At 42.1% G+C, this 15938-nt stretch overlaps 1 long non-coding RNA gene and 1 other non-coding gene across 7 annotated transcripts; one reads left to right on the top strand and one right to left on the bottom strand.

Moving 5' to 3' along the window:
- The first annotated feature begins 3092 nt into the window (after positions 1–3092).
- On the top strand, positions 3093–3163 carry TRNAG-GCC (transfer RNA glycine (anticodon GCC)). Its single transcript has one exon. It is a non-coding gene; the product is annotated as a tRNA-Gly (tRNA).
- Positions 3164–10593: 7430 nt separating this feature from the next.
- On the bottom strand, positions 10594–13197 carry LOC123106072 (uncharacterized). 6 transcript variants are annotated; one of them, XR_006451189.1, is made up of 3 exons: positions 11308–13178; positions 11027–11225; positions 10594–10810 (listed from the first exon to the last, which is right to left on the bottom strand). It is a non-coding gene; the product is annotated as an uncharacterized lncRNA (long non-coding RNA). The 6 variants fall into 6 exon arrangements; XR_006451190.1 differs by lacking the exon at positions 10594–10810 and having other exon boundaries at positions 10941–11225; positions 11308–11426; positions 11563–13184; XR_006451191.1 differs by lacking the exon at positions 10594–10810 and having other exon boundaries at positions 10941–11225; positions 11308–12181; positions 12536–13183.
- Positions 13198–15938: the final 2741 nt, after the last annotated feature.

Genomic DNA, 15938 nt, shown 5'->3' with positions numbered 1-15938 from the left:
GACTACGATAGATCCCTATACTTGTGGGTCATCAGTCGTCCATCCTCATGCCTCCGCTCAGCCCGACCATCAATCATCACCATGCCCCACTCCTCCTCACCTTATCTCTCCTCTTTCTCGAGATATAATTAGTTTTTACACATGGGATTACTCCCGCATGGGTCAATCACAACAGGTGTTTTATAAAAAATGCATCTTGATGTTCCGTGCAATGCACGGGCATCTTGCTAGTATTAATCTATACACAACAACCTCTTCTGGGCTGGATGATAAACTTCGCATCTCGGATATTTGCTAGATTTGCACGAGCCATTTTGCTGCCAACTAAATTGTTCAAGTGAGTTGTAAATGCATGTTCTGCATGAAAAGGAACAATATATTCTTGTTACATGTCAGTTATTGTAACTTTGTCAGAAGATGTATCAGTTGAACAATTTCATATATAATTTCTGTGAATTGAGTTCTTATATTCTTTTGAGGAATGAATTCTTATATTTGATCCGCAAAGGTTCATCTTCGTTCCAATCCAGGGGCACAACGGGTACAATTCTCGGTTCCTTCTGCGCATGTTATTTTCTACTGCTGTTTGTTCAATCGATTTCAGTTTCGAATGGAGTAAAAAAATCGGTTAGTAAATATGTATTGCATATCGTGAAAATATATCTTTTTCATCAAATTATTGGCATACACAAGATTGCACATTTATTTTTTATATAGTTGCACTGCACGTCCATTTAACAAACCCAAAGAAGGAGAAAGTGATAAACTATAAACCAAAGCCCAAGGAACTCACTACACAGCCAAGCATCCCAACCACACAGAGATATTTTTAAAATCATCCCCAAAAACAGATACTGCAGGGACAACCATCACGTCCTCGCATCCGTCGTTTCAAAGGCATCTTCAACCAGACATCTGTTGAATGTCCGGCCTCCATCCATGGACATTACAAGGGCGGGCTTCATTTGCTACTTGCTCGAAAAAAATGACCCCCTACATCAGTGCATCTTTCATGTTATGTCTGCAGGATCGACCAAGAATTCAACCAGTAAGCTACCATGTGTATGAATAAAGAAGGATCTGCAACTTTAGCTACCATGTTTATATTTTGACTGCATTTCTAAAATGATTGATTTTGTTCTACGGTGGAAGCCGCTCAACGCTGCAGAGATCGGGATGTGTTCTCCGACATGCCTCTAGGATCCGAGCCTCACTAGCTGCTCCTTGATCTTTTGACCGTTCCATCATTTGTGCCTCTCTGTTTCAATGTGTACATTTGGCTTTATTTGTAAAACCAGAACTCAGCCTAAGTGATTGATAAAAAAATGGAGTGAAATGTATTGTTATCTGTTTGCCGTCACATATTTTCTTGCTCACCTGAAGATCGAGTTGTATATCTTAATTTGGTTTAGGATCTTTTATTTTATTTTGCAGCAGGAATGTGTTGAAGGAGTTTATAATTGACTCATCAAAGTCAAACGTCATATTCTGCTCACGAGCTCATTTGAGCCTGTGATGAACAGTAAAATCACAAAAATACAGAAAATAAATTCATAAAATTCTGATTTTTTTTGTGGTGAACTTCGACAAATGTTTTCGGTGCTTGCAACATTTCATGGTGAAATGACATTCGTAGAAGTCGTGACAAAAAAATCAGCACTCCAAAATGCTTTTGAAAACAACACTTTTGGAGCCTCGGTTGTGCCTTTTTTTTTTGCCACGACTTCCACGAATGTCATTTCGCAATGAAATTTTGTGATCATCGAAAACATTTGTCAATGTTTGCGCCAAATAAAATTCATTTTTTCCAATATTTTCGGATTTTACTATTCATCGGAGCTCATTTGAGCTTGGGCACAAAAACACCACGTCCCATCAAAGTGGGTAGCACAAACATGTAACCTCAGGTCGACGCTGAGTTTACTGCCTAGCATGTTCTCTGGATTAGTTCTTGCCGAATTATGTGCCATGTCATGGCTCATCTGCAATCTGTCTTTTCTTTATGACACGTTGGCGCCTTCCCTTCGTCTGCTACAACTAGAATGATACAGAAATACATGCCCGAATGTGGATCGAAGTAGCACTAAAATAGGTAAATACATGGTGTCTTTTATCTAGCCAAAATTTCCAAAGAAATTACACGTCCAAGCACCAGTGGTCTAGTGGTAGAATAGTACCCTGCCATGGTACAGACCTGGGTTCAATTCCTGGCTGGTGGATTCTCTATTTTTTTTCTTCATATTTGTGTGTCCTATTTCTACAGACTCGGGTTCGATTCCCGGCTGGTGCATTCTCTATTTTTTTTTTCATATTTGTGTGTCCTATTTCTACAGACTCGGGTTCGATTCCCGGCTGGTGCATTCTCTATTTTTTTTCTTCATATTTGTGTGTCCTATTTCTGCTTTGCACTCACTTCATCACTCAAATCTTGATGTCAGGCACAAAAACAAATGCATTGTGGTCTACAGGTTTCCTTGCTCACCTCAAGATCGAGTTCCATGATTTGGTTTAGGATCCTTTTCTTCTTTCCGGCAGCATAATGTGTTGAAGGATGTAAATGGACTCATCAAAGTGGGTACCTATTTATATTTTTTTCTCCGAAAAGGTTTGCTAGATCTGAAATTGGTGGAATGTTCAAATAAATCACTCATCAAAGCACCAGTGGTTTAGTGGTAGAATAGTACCCTGCCATGGTACAGACTCGGGTTTGATTCCTGGCTGGTGCATTCTCTATTTTTTTTCTTCATATTTGTGTGTCCTATTTCTACAGACTCGGGTTCGATTCCCGGCTGGTGCATTCTCTATTTTTTTTCTTCATATTTGTGTGTCCTATTTCTGCTTTGCACTCGCTTCATCACTCAAATCTTGATGTCAGGCACAAAAACAAATGCATTGTGGTCTACAGGTTTCCTTGCTCACCTCAAGATCGAGTTCCATGATTTGGTTTAGGATCCTTTTCTTCTTTCCGGCAGCATAATGTGTTGAAGGATGTAAATGGACTCATCAAAGTGGGTACCTATTTATATTTTTTTCTCCGAAAAGGTTTGCTAGATCTGAAATTGGTGGAATGTTCAAATAAATCACTCATCAAAGCACCAGTGGTCTAGTGGTAGAATAGTACCCTGCCACGGTACAGACCCGGGTTCGATTCCCGGCTGGTGCATTCTCTATTTTTTTCCTTGGCCTGCTTAGTCACTTTTTTGTTGATATAATTTTAAGTTACATACCTGTCAATAAGTGTTGATATAATTTACACTACATAGCATAAATTCACTTGTTCATACAGTTTACCTAATAAAGTTTCCTGCATTTTGTATGCAAACTGAAGAAATTGTTTGAAGGAGTTGTTGAGTTTTGTTTTGACAATAAGCCTCCTCTTTATTAGCTTTTGATCGGGCTTAAATCTGATATCAACAGAAGAACTAGCTCAATAGGAGCGAGCCTCTTCGACCCACTCATTACATATGACTGAATTCTTGAACAGAGGAACTAGCTCAATAGGAGCCTCTAGCTGATCTTGCCAACTCATGAACTAGCCTCTCAGGACAGTGATCGAAAGTAATAGAGTGAATTCCACTTTTTACTCCTTAGTTGTGCATTTTGACACTAATTACCCTGTCGAATGAAAAATCGTCAACATCACCCCTTTTAAAAGCTTTGAAACCTTGTTTTTTATGCGTGTCTATTGGGCAAGGTGTAAGGTGTTGACCAGAGTTTAAAAATATCAAGACGAGGAGGAGGATTTGAACATATGGGTAAGAGAAATCTGAACATGAATATCGATTATGCCCTCAGATCTTTACGCATTTTACCGTGCCACGCCGGCGTAACATGCCGGTACTATCTAACAGAAACAAGCAAAGTGCTAAACTGGGGTAAAACTGTGTTCAAAATCTTCTAAATGAAATATTTGGTAGAAGTTGCACTAAATAGGGTAATATGTGTCACAAATGCAGAACTATAGAGTAAAAAGTGGAATTCACTCAAAGTAATATGACTGAATTCTTGTGACAAGTGATAGCAATCGTCGAATGTTGCTGCACCATCCTCCTCTCTTCAATGTCGCTTTTGGGTCACAGTCGGTATGAAGTTTGTAGCTAAAGCCCACACGGACAAAGCGATTTCCTTTGCGTCCAGAACTAGCTCACAGAGGTGGTGACCGTCCTGGTCATGCACGATCCTTTTCCTCATCCTCTTCTCCGTTGTGACGATATGATCTTCAGATATTGGCCACCATAGTCTTCTCGCGTAGCCCGTCAATTTCTCATTCCGTCGTAGATTCAAAGTCTGTCTGGGTTTGCGACATCGGAGTTTGGCGCGCCGACCACGTATCCATGAGGGAGGAAGATGCAGTTTACTTCTCTGATGGCCCATTTGTAATTTTTATTTTCTTTCGAAGTTGTGTGGTCTGGGCCGGACACTCTTAAACCATGGCACTTTGTAAATAAAAAAAATGAACTGCTATACTGTATGTCGGCCCCCTCACCTCGGTGGGCTTGGGATTCTTCACTTGGGAAAATTTGCGAGGGCTCTTCGACTGAGATGGCCTTGGTGGGAATGGAAGGATCCCACCAAGTTGTGGGTGGGCCTTGGGAGCCCGTGCAATGACGTTGACATAGACCTCTTCTACGCCTGGACTGTTATTTCTGTCGGTAATGGTGGCAAGAAGCTGTTCTGGGATGCTCCGTGGTTTTTTTTTTAGGGCAAACATAACTTATATTATTTCAACAGTGCTGGGTATATCCCCAACGGCACAAGCGGCCACTCGGCCAGGTACAACTGGCCCCCACTCACAGCATTGGCTTTCTGAATACATACGACCAATAGAAGCAAGTTCATGTGCTACTGTATTAGCTCTATGCCCACATGACACCACCTCCTGCTTCGAGAACCACAGCTTAAGCTGAAGCTTCATGTCCTCAATTACAGCCGCATAGGCAGACGCATCCACCTTCCGCAGGTCCAGCGCATCAGCCAGCAGTTGTGAATCCATCTCAAAGATCACACGCACACCGCCCAAGTCTGCAGCAAGAGAAACTGCTTGGGACATAGCATAAATTTCAGCTCCAAAAGCATCCTCAACATTGTCTTGGCGCCCCGCCCGAGCCGCAATGATATTGCCACTTTCATCCCTTGCTACTACGCCCCACCCAACATGTGTTTCTCCTGGACTAAACGCACCATCAGCATTTAGCTTGATCATATCATGCGGCGAAGGCTTCCACTTGTCAAGGCATTTGGATTTGTCCACCGGAGCGAAAATCTGCACATATTCCTGGGTATTGAAGCATGCTTGACACTGTTATTCCACCATGCCCACCAGAAGGTTATGATGAGGGTACGTTTTTCCTCATCTAGACGCCACAGGAAGTCAAACATTTCATGCACAGATGTAATTCCTTCAAGTTCAGCTCTTTCCTTCTCCAAGCTTAGATCCCTCCATATTTCTTTGACAGCCTTGCACTTGATGAACAGGTGAGCACCATCCTCGTCTACCCTCTCGCAGAATAAGCATTTCAGGTCTGAGATGGGATGCTCCGCGGTTGCAAGGGAAAAGGCAAAGGATATAGCCCCACTCATTTTCGCAGCCTCCAAGCGAAAAGAGATGGGTGGTGCGGGATGCCTTGCAGGACCAAGCATGGGTGCACAGGATCAACACGTCCATCAACCTCACGATCAACCATATTATTGAGTTTGTAGATCTTTGGATCAGGCTCGGCAGGTCTTTCTCGTTGAGGATATTGACGACGACATCTCTTGGAAATTTGAGGCGAATGGAGAATACTCAGGTGCTTCTGCGTACACATACAGGGTCCAATTCTTGGGCTCAATGACGACTTCTATGAACAAGAGCATCTGGAAGGTTTGGGCACCCCAAAGGTCAAGTTCTTCTCTTGGTTGGTGGTCCAAAACAGAATTTGGACAGTCGACCGGTTGCGAAAAGGGGCTGGGAAAATTGGGGTGATACCCTATGCAAGCTTGCCAACGAAACATCCGCCCGCCCGCCTTTTTTTTCACGAATCTGGACGGGTGCGTGATTGACAAGATGGAAGAACCTGGTGCTAGTTTCTACAGGATCTCGTCGAGATCGGAATCGTGGCCGTGCTTGGAATTTTTTTTTCAGGATACAGGCAAGTTGTTGGTGAGGCGTGTCAACACGCAGGACCGCGTACACTAGAACTACCTTGGCGGCTGACTACTACCGCTTCCGTTGCTGTTGCTTGATGTCTAAGGCAGTGCATATGTTGCTGAGCCTTCACTACTGCCGCTTGTACTTCGACTGTTTTTTTTTTTGGCTGATCGGAGGAATCTACATGGACTCCGCGCACCAGTGCACACATGCTGTCAGGAAAGGAATACTCTTGCATCGTTTAATTGATTTATTTATCAGATCATTATTTAATGTTCTAACTTGTTTGGTTGTTAATCCACTACATGTAAGCGACCACGAGGAAAGTACATATCCTCGGAAGACATTTAGGAGGACTCTGAATCATGAATACGTGGAAGGATTGCACCAAGCAAATGATTTACACACTGAAATTGCTATGGTGAAAATAATGTCCGGAAAATTACATATAACCTAGAAAGGGATTTAAGAGAAGAACACGTATTATTATTGAGCATCACTTGTTTGTGCAGGAAGATGAGAGTCACTCCCAGGACAAGGAATTTTTTTTCTTCATTTGTCGTATGCCTAATGGTAATATTTGCACTACATTTATTTATTTGGGGCTATTTTTTCAAGTATAAATGGATTTTGGCTATGTCTTATTGCTGGAAAACAGTAGCAATTTTTATTGACATGCTAATAGTTCCAAAGGAAATTATATATGTTTCTATGCTTTGTCATTAATGCTAAATTTGAGGTACTTTGGATTGGAAATTATGTCATCAAACTCCTTTTGTGGAGGAAAACTATTATTGTTATAGGACATGTTATTTAACTTAAAAGAGAAGAGTGGAAATATTGCTCAATGGTTAAATTAATGCATTACGGTTTTTCACACAATGGTCTATCTTTCTTGATGTCCATTGGAAGTTGGCAAACCAAATTGTTTATATTTGGCAAAGATAACTCCATATGGAGGAATACCGACAATCGGAACACATGTTTGGAATCTTATTATCTACATCATCAATGACCACTAGTGCAGAACCGGACTATAGCACCGGTTCGTAAGGCCCTTTATTGCCGGTTCGGTAACCGACACTAAAGTGTGGGGACTAAAGGTCCCCCCCTTTAGTACCGGTTCCGCACGAACTGATGCTAAAGGGCAACTACGTGGCACGAGCCAGCTCCGGGGGCAGGGAGCCCTTTAGTACCGGTTGGTGACACCAACCGGTATTAAAAGGTTGGGGTTTTTTTGGGTTTATAATTTCTTTTTTATTTAATTTTACGTTTTCCATTTAATTCTTTTTCGTTTGCTGGTATTTTACGATACTGCATATTGTACACGTTATGCATATATATAAATAGAATTTCGAGTAGAACCGATCATATATATTCTGATCACGGGATCAGAATAATATTCTGATCACAACCTGACTTGCCCCGCTAGTAGTACGTTGAACTTCCCTGTGAACTAGGTTGAACTTCCGTCAACATTGCCCAAATGGGGCTTGCGATATACCGTTGGAAAGCTATAGACACCAATATCATGACCCAACTTAAATTTTTGGCAAAATATAAGCGGTTTAAGAGCAGTTTTGAAAACCGTTTTTTCTTCGCACAAAAAACGTGAATCGTATGTTCGATCGCATTTCTAAACTGTTTATCGGAATGAGGCATATAATATGGCGTTGGAAAGCTGCTGCAAGACCGCTCCTTTCACATGTTGAAAGTTTTTCTCTAATTCCCTATGGTTAAAGAGTAATTTGAAAAAAACATAAAATTTTGTAAACCGAACAGCTGAGTTTATTTTTTCGATGTCATTTCTAAACGGCTAATCCAATGGAGGCATATGATATGGCGTTGGAAAGCTTATGAAATTGCGCTACTTTTTCATCTTGAAAGTTTTTTTTCTAATTTTGAATAGTTTAAGAGTAATTTAGAAAATGGTCCAAGTCCTACCGAGTTCGTATTTTCGAGCTAATTTTTTTACCGTTCGTCCGAATGCAGCAAATGATATGGCGTTGGAAAGCTTGAACAAATGCGAAACTTTTTGGTATGTATTGTTTCTCCCAATTATTTACGGTTTTAATTCAGTTTCGAAAATGATGAAAATCGTATTTTCGCCGTAAGTTTTACAACTTTATCGGAATGGGGCAAATAATATACCGCTGAAAAGCTACGGAAAATGCGAAACTTTTTCATGTTGATGGTTTTCTCTGATTCCTAGCCGTTTTCAAGTAATTTCGAAAACGGCGGGATCATGTGTTCTGCCTTTATCGCGAAACAGATTCTTCGAAAATGCACCACGTGAAGAACCTGAACTTCTCGGCGAGTGTACCTGAACTTCACTCTGTTTTTCACGTGATTTTTTGCTCGTAGGTCTCCATCCACTCAACGCAATTGAGCAAGTGATATACCAGTGGAAAGCTGCTGTAAGCACATAACTTTCCCATGTTGATCGTTTTTTCATACCCGTGATGATTTTAAAAGTTTTTCATCTGAAATTCATTCAGCGTAGGAGTTGAACTTCATGATGTTTTCACGTTGAACTTCTGTGACGTATTTTCGTTTGTAATTTTCTCATCCATTTTCATCAGTGTTACACAAATGATATTTCTTTTGTACAAACCTCTATCACAATAAATTTTTTTAACTTTCTTCGACCGAGGACTTGAACTTATAACAACAAAACTTTTAGCCTTTGCATTTTTATTCTTTTTAATACAAATTGCACACCGTGTAGAACGTGAACTTCTGGTAGTTTATCAACCTGAACTTCTCTCGGTTACGTGAAAATATCTAAGTATTTTATAAATATTAATCTGAATTTCTTAATCCTTTTTTTGTGAATTTTGAAGCGCTTCATTTTTAAAAGTTGAACTTCTTGTTATTTTATTTTTGGACTTCTTGCTTCCATTGTTTCATAACGAGGGAAATTTGAGTTTTCTATAATCATCGAACTTCTCCATCTTTTTAATATGGACTTCCTGGTTTTTTTTCTTATTCTTTTTTATGAATAAAAATATTTTAAGACACCAAAACAACATTTTTGTGTGTTTTTTTGCATTGGTTTGCACGTCAAAGCACGTCATCTTTAGAAATTGAACTTCTCCTTTCCTTTTTGTTTTCTTTCAACATTGTTTAGCACGTCGAACCACGTCATCTTTAGAAATTAAACTTCTCCTTTCTTTTTGTTTTCTTTCAACATTGGTTTGCACGTCGAACCGCTTCATATTTAGAAATTGAACTTCTCCTTTTATTTTTGTTTTCTTTCAACATTGGCTTACACGTTGAACCGTGTCATCTTTACAAATTGAACTTCTCCCTTTCTTTTTCTTTTCTTGCATGTTTTACCTTGCATGTTTAAATTTATTTTTGAACTTGCTGAGATAACACACTTGACCTTCTCGAACACAACATTTTGACCTTCGTAAAACATAAATTAAAGCCAAACTTTTGACCTAGAGAGCATGTACAATTTTCTCCATTTTTTCAAGAATAAAAGTTGAATCGCCCCGTTAGTTTGACATGAACTTCTGCTGCACATGAATAAGCTTTTGAAAACACGCAACTTTCCTGCTCCGTTAATTAAATTTGAACTTCTAGTTTTTTAAGAAACGGGTTTTTTTTAAAACTTTTTTACTTGTTCATTTTATTCTAATTTGAACTTCTAGTTTTTTATAACGTGGATTTTTTTCATAAATTCTTTTGAAATGTTCCTCCTTTTAATTTGGACTTCTCCGTTTTTTAAAACGATAAAAACCATTTTTATAATGGTTTTTGAAGTACTTTTTTATTTGAACTTCTTGCTCAATTTTTTTGAACTTATTGCACTGGCCGCTCTCCATTTTCCTCGTACTAATGCTCATGTGCACAGCATGCGTGTGCACATAGAAGAATTATAGGCAGCCACACACTGATGCTGTTGGATACCTACTATTGCTTTTTTCCTTCATTTAATATACACATTGAACCATATAGGTTGTCAGGATGAACTTCTGTCTTTCTGCTCCAGAGAAGAGCGGTGCATCGGTGAATAATGCAAACTACTGGGCGTCATGAGGCCCCAAAATATGGATACAAAATTTTGACAACAAGTGAATTGCTCGACATAATAGGAAGGGCTTCTCTTTTAAAATGAAACTGATGAGATTTTTCATTTTGCAATCAGGTGGTGTCACTGAAGGACACCGCTGCCTATAGATCCTCTCGGACGACGGAAATTGAAGAAGAGACATCAGCTATAGAAGTTTAGCTATCTGATTCATTACTACAAGACAACAAGTTGATGTCCATCGGCACAAGAGCAGCAGGTTGGCGATACAGCAGTGAACGACATGGGCCTGCATCATTGGACGACCAATGGTGGCAAAGATGAACGGCCTGGGATTTGCACATCTCGTAGAAAGGTGTAGAAAAGGTTAGAAAAATACACAAAAACCAGTTTAATACATGTTTTTTTGGCTGGACAAACTTCGTGCATTAAAAAAATAACTCGGTTTGAGTAAAATATGCTACTGTACATACATACACATGTCCATTACACTTTGGTAAAATGATTAGATGCTACCACCAATGGACAATTTGAAACCCTATGTTTTCTCTTCACCACACACCCTCTCCCCATCTTCTCGAGCGCTACGGTGTCCGCTCAACTTGGCACCGTAGATGAACAAAGTATAAAATTTGTCTCTACTGCAGTTAGATGAACAAATGATTAGAGTTGGTTCCAAATGACCATGTTCTGATTCGTATGGTTCACTCTGGTTTGGTTCTGACCCTTGGTACTTTTCTCTGCTATTGTAATCACAGGAACAGGAGCGCAGAGACAAACTTATATTATTATGGTTCCACAACAAGGGGGAACCCATCCAGCATTACTACAAGGAAATAGTAGAACAAATTATTTACCAACAATCGCGACAACACAGCAGGGAAGTTGAAGAACCGCTGCTAGCTCCGAACCGAGGAGTCGAGGATATCACCACAGAGGACTAGATAGAGGAGTGCAAGTGAATCAACCTTTCTCTTCAAAAAATTAACAATCCAAACTTCAGAAAATCAACAAACTAAACTTCGGAAAGCAAAACAAATTGAACTTCACAGGGCCCTGCAAAATATACACGGTTATAGTCCAATTTAAAAACTTCAGAAAATCAACAAACTGAACTTCTAGAGGGCCAGATGCTGACCTTTCTATTCGCAACGTTGTTGCTGACCCGTAATTGAAGGTAGAGGATGACGGCCAGCACCTGGACGGGTTCTAGCGGACGGTGTAGGCCATCGATGGAGGAGGGGCGAGCTAATCTCTCTCAGAAAAAACAAGGATAACAACATCAACTAATCTCTCTCACACACTCAAGCTGAACTACAGAAGCACCATCGAGAGCAAAATGGGTAGGTGAGAACTCATCTATATGCACACATGAGTATATTCTTTGATGTACCTGAATGTTCGCAGCTGTTTTACATGAACTTCTTGTGTTATGCCGGACAGAGCACTGAGCATGAGAGGGTGTCTTCGTGCTCGTCGCTGTTTCTGCTGGCGGTGAACGTCTTAGCGCTGCGTAGTTGAACGGCCGGAGGTGGCAGCGACGAACGACCTGAGCTTGATGGGCCCCACTGGGAGGAGGCTGTGTGGTGTCCAGGATAGAGTCGACCTTCTTCAACAAACCAATTTGAACTTCAAATAAACCAATTCATCAAAACACTTTTTTGAGCATATCAAACACTCTTGAGAGCACAATGTTTCACTACATTTTTTTCACAAACATTTTGCTGCAAAAAATGGCATTTTTTTGTAAACAAGTACTGAATCATCATAACACAAATTGCTAAATGGAACAAATTCCGGTGGAATTTACGGCATTGTTGAGCTACATATCATGAAAAAGAAAATGTGCACCCATGTATACACACACAAAGCATCAACCTCCAAATATTCTAACTTTTACCATTGATATTTCTGAACTTTTTGGGCATGCTCCCAGGTTTTCGAATGGAATACAGGCACGTCCATGCACGAACAGCCAACATCGGCCATGGCAATGTCTCTTCTCCGGCAAACTGAAATTCACTCATGTGTACAGAATACATGATTTGAGTCCTCAAAAACCACAAGAGGATCCTAAAATAAAATTTTCAACCCTGATACACACTCATCTCATAGTAAATCTTTTCCAATATTAGATTAGTAGCATCATGTACAGAGAAAATTTGGCCATAAAGTCAATTAGTACACAAGAAGATTGCTATATGTTTCAACAAATTGAGAGAGAGAGCATAGGCGTGGGTTCTTGGTGGCATCCATGAATAAATTTTTAAGCGAGTAATGCATGGGACAACCGTTGTACTGACAAGCTCTAGATGAGAGACAACTTGTAAGGGCAGTGGCCGCGATTAGCATCGGCCGGGCAATACCTGAACTGCAGGTGGGCGTGTTGGTGCGCGGCCGAGGCGGTTGGAGGCCGATTATTCTCATAGCTCGGGCAACCATCAGCAAGGAACGTCAATGGATCTCTGCAAGAGAAGATGATCCCTATCAGCACGGACCAGCTACAGGTCGAGACCGCCCCCTGCTGCAGGTCGAGACCACCACCAGTTGCAGGTCGACATCAGAGGGATGGGGAGGCGATGGTTGGCCGGGAGACAAGCGGGACGGGGTGGGGTGGCTGTAGTTGGCCGGAGGGCGCGTGCGACGGGAGGGGAAGCTGTGGTTAGCCGGAGGGCCGCTTGTCAGGGCCCGGCGGCGGCGTGAGTGGAGGTAGGGGCCCGGCGGTGACGCGTTTGGAAGTCGGGCCTCGACGGCGGCGTGGTTGAAGATTGGGCCTGGCCGCAGCACGGTGGTGGTAGGGGCCAGCGGCGGCGCAGTTGGAGGTGGGGGCGACCGACAGCGCGATTGGAGGAGGGGGTAGCCGACTGCGCGATTGGAGGAGGGCGGCGGCCTGTTGGGTGGGCCGGTGGGAAACATGGGTGTTGGGGCGGCTGGCGGTGGGGCTGGGGTGGCCGGCGGCGAGAGGTGCGCCGGCACCAAGGGCGGCGGCGGTTGTGGAGGGGGCGGGGAAGGTGGGGATCGGGTGGGGGATGGGCTGGGGGAGTGATCAGGGTGGGTGTTTTCTTTTTCCTTTTCTTTCCATGGTTTTCTGAGTTCGGCAGACCCCTGTCGCGCCCTTATATGGCTGGTTGTGATCCAAATAACTATTCTACCGCCCTTATATACATTCTATGATATATATATATATATATATATATATATATATATATATATATATATATATATATATATATATATAATTAGCTAGCTATGTACAATTTTTTCTAATTGGTGCCTTCGGAGCCAGTGGCATTAGCCTAATTGATACTTTCGGAGCACGATGACAATTGGAAGTGGTTCATGGGGCGGTAGCGGGTAATAGTATTCTCCATTCGTATCTATGACCTGGTCGAGCAAAAATCCCGCTATTTCCTCTTGAATTGCTTGGATGCGCTCCGTTGGTAGGAGCTTGTCCCGTACCTCTCTGAACTGTTAAGGAGATCAATATGCATGTGTATTAGTTGTGTGACTAGATATCGATAATGGTGTAAAAATTGTGAATAGTGTTCTGACAAACGTACCCATTCCTGTCTTTGAGATCTGCTCCTTTCGGACGCCATCATGCGAATGTTCTCGCAAACGTAGTATCCACACAGATCATTCCCCCGATGCCTACTTCAGGGCCTTTACGAGAATGAAATTTGATCAGATAATAATTAATCAAGCATGATAATTAAAGAGATGGCAGCTAGCTAGCTAGTACTACTTAATTACTTACCTTGGGTCGATACCATTTCAGGTTTTGTTTCCATTGGCCTAGAGTGACGTTGATGAACTTAGCCCAAGCCCTGCCCGCCGACAAAGAAAATTGATAAAGGGGTTATTAAATAGTTGTTATCAGGAAATGATGAACTAATTAAATAGGCTGAGATATAGTTAATAATGATTGAAATTACATGTTTACTATCCCCTTCACGATGGTGTAGTCACTTTGTTTCTTAAGTAGTGAGTCCAGTACTTCAACTGTTTCTTCATCAACTTTAATGATTAACAAGATGCAGTGAAAACTGCATGCACACACGTTTTCATGTCTTAATTAAGCGGGCATATATATGTAAGCAAAAACATGTAGCTAGATAGTAAGCAAAGACAGAATTTATAGTACAAGACAGTGTGACTCACAGGAAGTTATTAGGAAGTACTATATCTTCATTGTATTTGAGGCGCTTGAAGAACTCTAGCATGCTTTCCTCTACACTTGCTCGATAATATGTATCTAAGTTCCATGTGTATTCATTAATGGTACTTGGGTCAATGAACCCAATGCCATAGCGTGCACCTTTTTTCATTTCATACATCTTCATCCTGCATAATACCACTGAAAAGAATATAGTGAGGATAATTACAGGTAATGATTGATCAAAATGATCACTACAGGTAGCTTGAGACTTAAATTACAGAAAGAAATCACTTACAGACAATAGCAACTGACGACAAATTTGTCGAGTGCGTCTTAATTGTATAATTAAAATAGTTCTGAATACTCAACAGACACAGCTTTCTCATGAAAGTAATGATCCTTCTTGACATTCACCATGAGGGACTCTCGATTGGAAATCTTGATAATGTTCATGTACCATTGATGCAATTCATACATTCTCGTTGGGAGCTTCTTGACCTTGTCTGGCTCGACCAAAGGTTGGCCCCGGACATATTTCCGTTTTATTTCCTCCTCTCTAAGCGGAGACATGGGCTCGATACTGAGGAGTTGTCCAACAGTGATCATGAGCCTTTCAGCCTGCTCAATATGCTCCTCGGTTATTACCACATCGCCCAGCTCGGGAACGTTAACGGTTTGCCCACAATAATATTGGACGCACATACTCTCATGTGTTGTTGGCACAACAAGCGGGGGGGGGGGGGGTTGATTGCACCGCCTGTTCTCCTAGCCGGGGAACAATTTTACCGCTCCTTTTGCCAGCTGATTTGCTCGAGCTCGAGCTCGCCTCATTCTGTAGACGTGCTCGATTTAACTTCCTGAGGTGGCGCTCATAGTCTGTGTCAACAGGCTTGGGAGTTGGTGCTCTAGCCATACGAATGAAGTGGTCAATCTTTTCCTCTGGAACTTTATCCCTTGGCAGCGGTGGCGGTTTTGGTGCAAAATGGGCTTCCACATGGGCCTTCACTATGGTTGCGTTTTCCTCCTCGGACTTGTCGTAAGACCTCTGTGGAAGAGGCGCGAGGCTTGGACCATATTGAAATCGCTTGCCTCCGCATGTACCTCCCGTACTACTTCGACTTGTACCGCTACGCGCCATAGTTGCGGAGGCTCTCTTCCGTGATTGCTGAGGCGGCGGAGACGGCTGACGTGGCTGAGTTGGAGGAGGAGGAGTGGCCTAAAGCTGTGCCAGACTTGGAGGAGGAGTCACCTGAAGTTGTGCCGGACTTGGAGGAGGAGTGATCTGACGCTGTGTCAGACTTTGAGGAGAAGTGGCATGACGCTTTGTCGGACTTGGAGGAGGAGGAGTGGCCTGACGCGTTGGTGGACTTGGAGGAGCGGGAGTTTGCTGACTCGGTGGCGAACTTCGACGAGGAGTCGGCTGACGCGGTGTCGGTGGCCTTTGAAAGATGATGCAATCCTTTCTCCATAGGATGATACGATGTTTGGCCTCTCCTAGTGTGTGCTCCTCGTCACCTCCAGGAATTTCAAGCTCTAGCCCTGAATATTGGTCCACCACCTCATCAACCAAGACACGAGCATAGCCCGCTAGAATCGGGTTGCAATGGAAG

This window comes from Triticum aestivum, chromosome 5A (assembly GCF_018294505.1).
Source record: "Triticum aestivum cultivar Chinese Spring chromosome 5A, IWGSC CS RefSeq v2.1, whole genome shotgun sequence".
Classification (NCBI taxonomy): domain Eukaryota; kingdom Viridiplantae; phylum Streptophyta; class Magnoliopsida; order Poales; family Poaceae; genus Triticum; species Triticum aestivum.
Note: the sequence above shows the minus strand (reverse complement) of the source record. Positions and strands in the feature narration are given on the sequence as shown.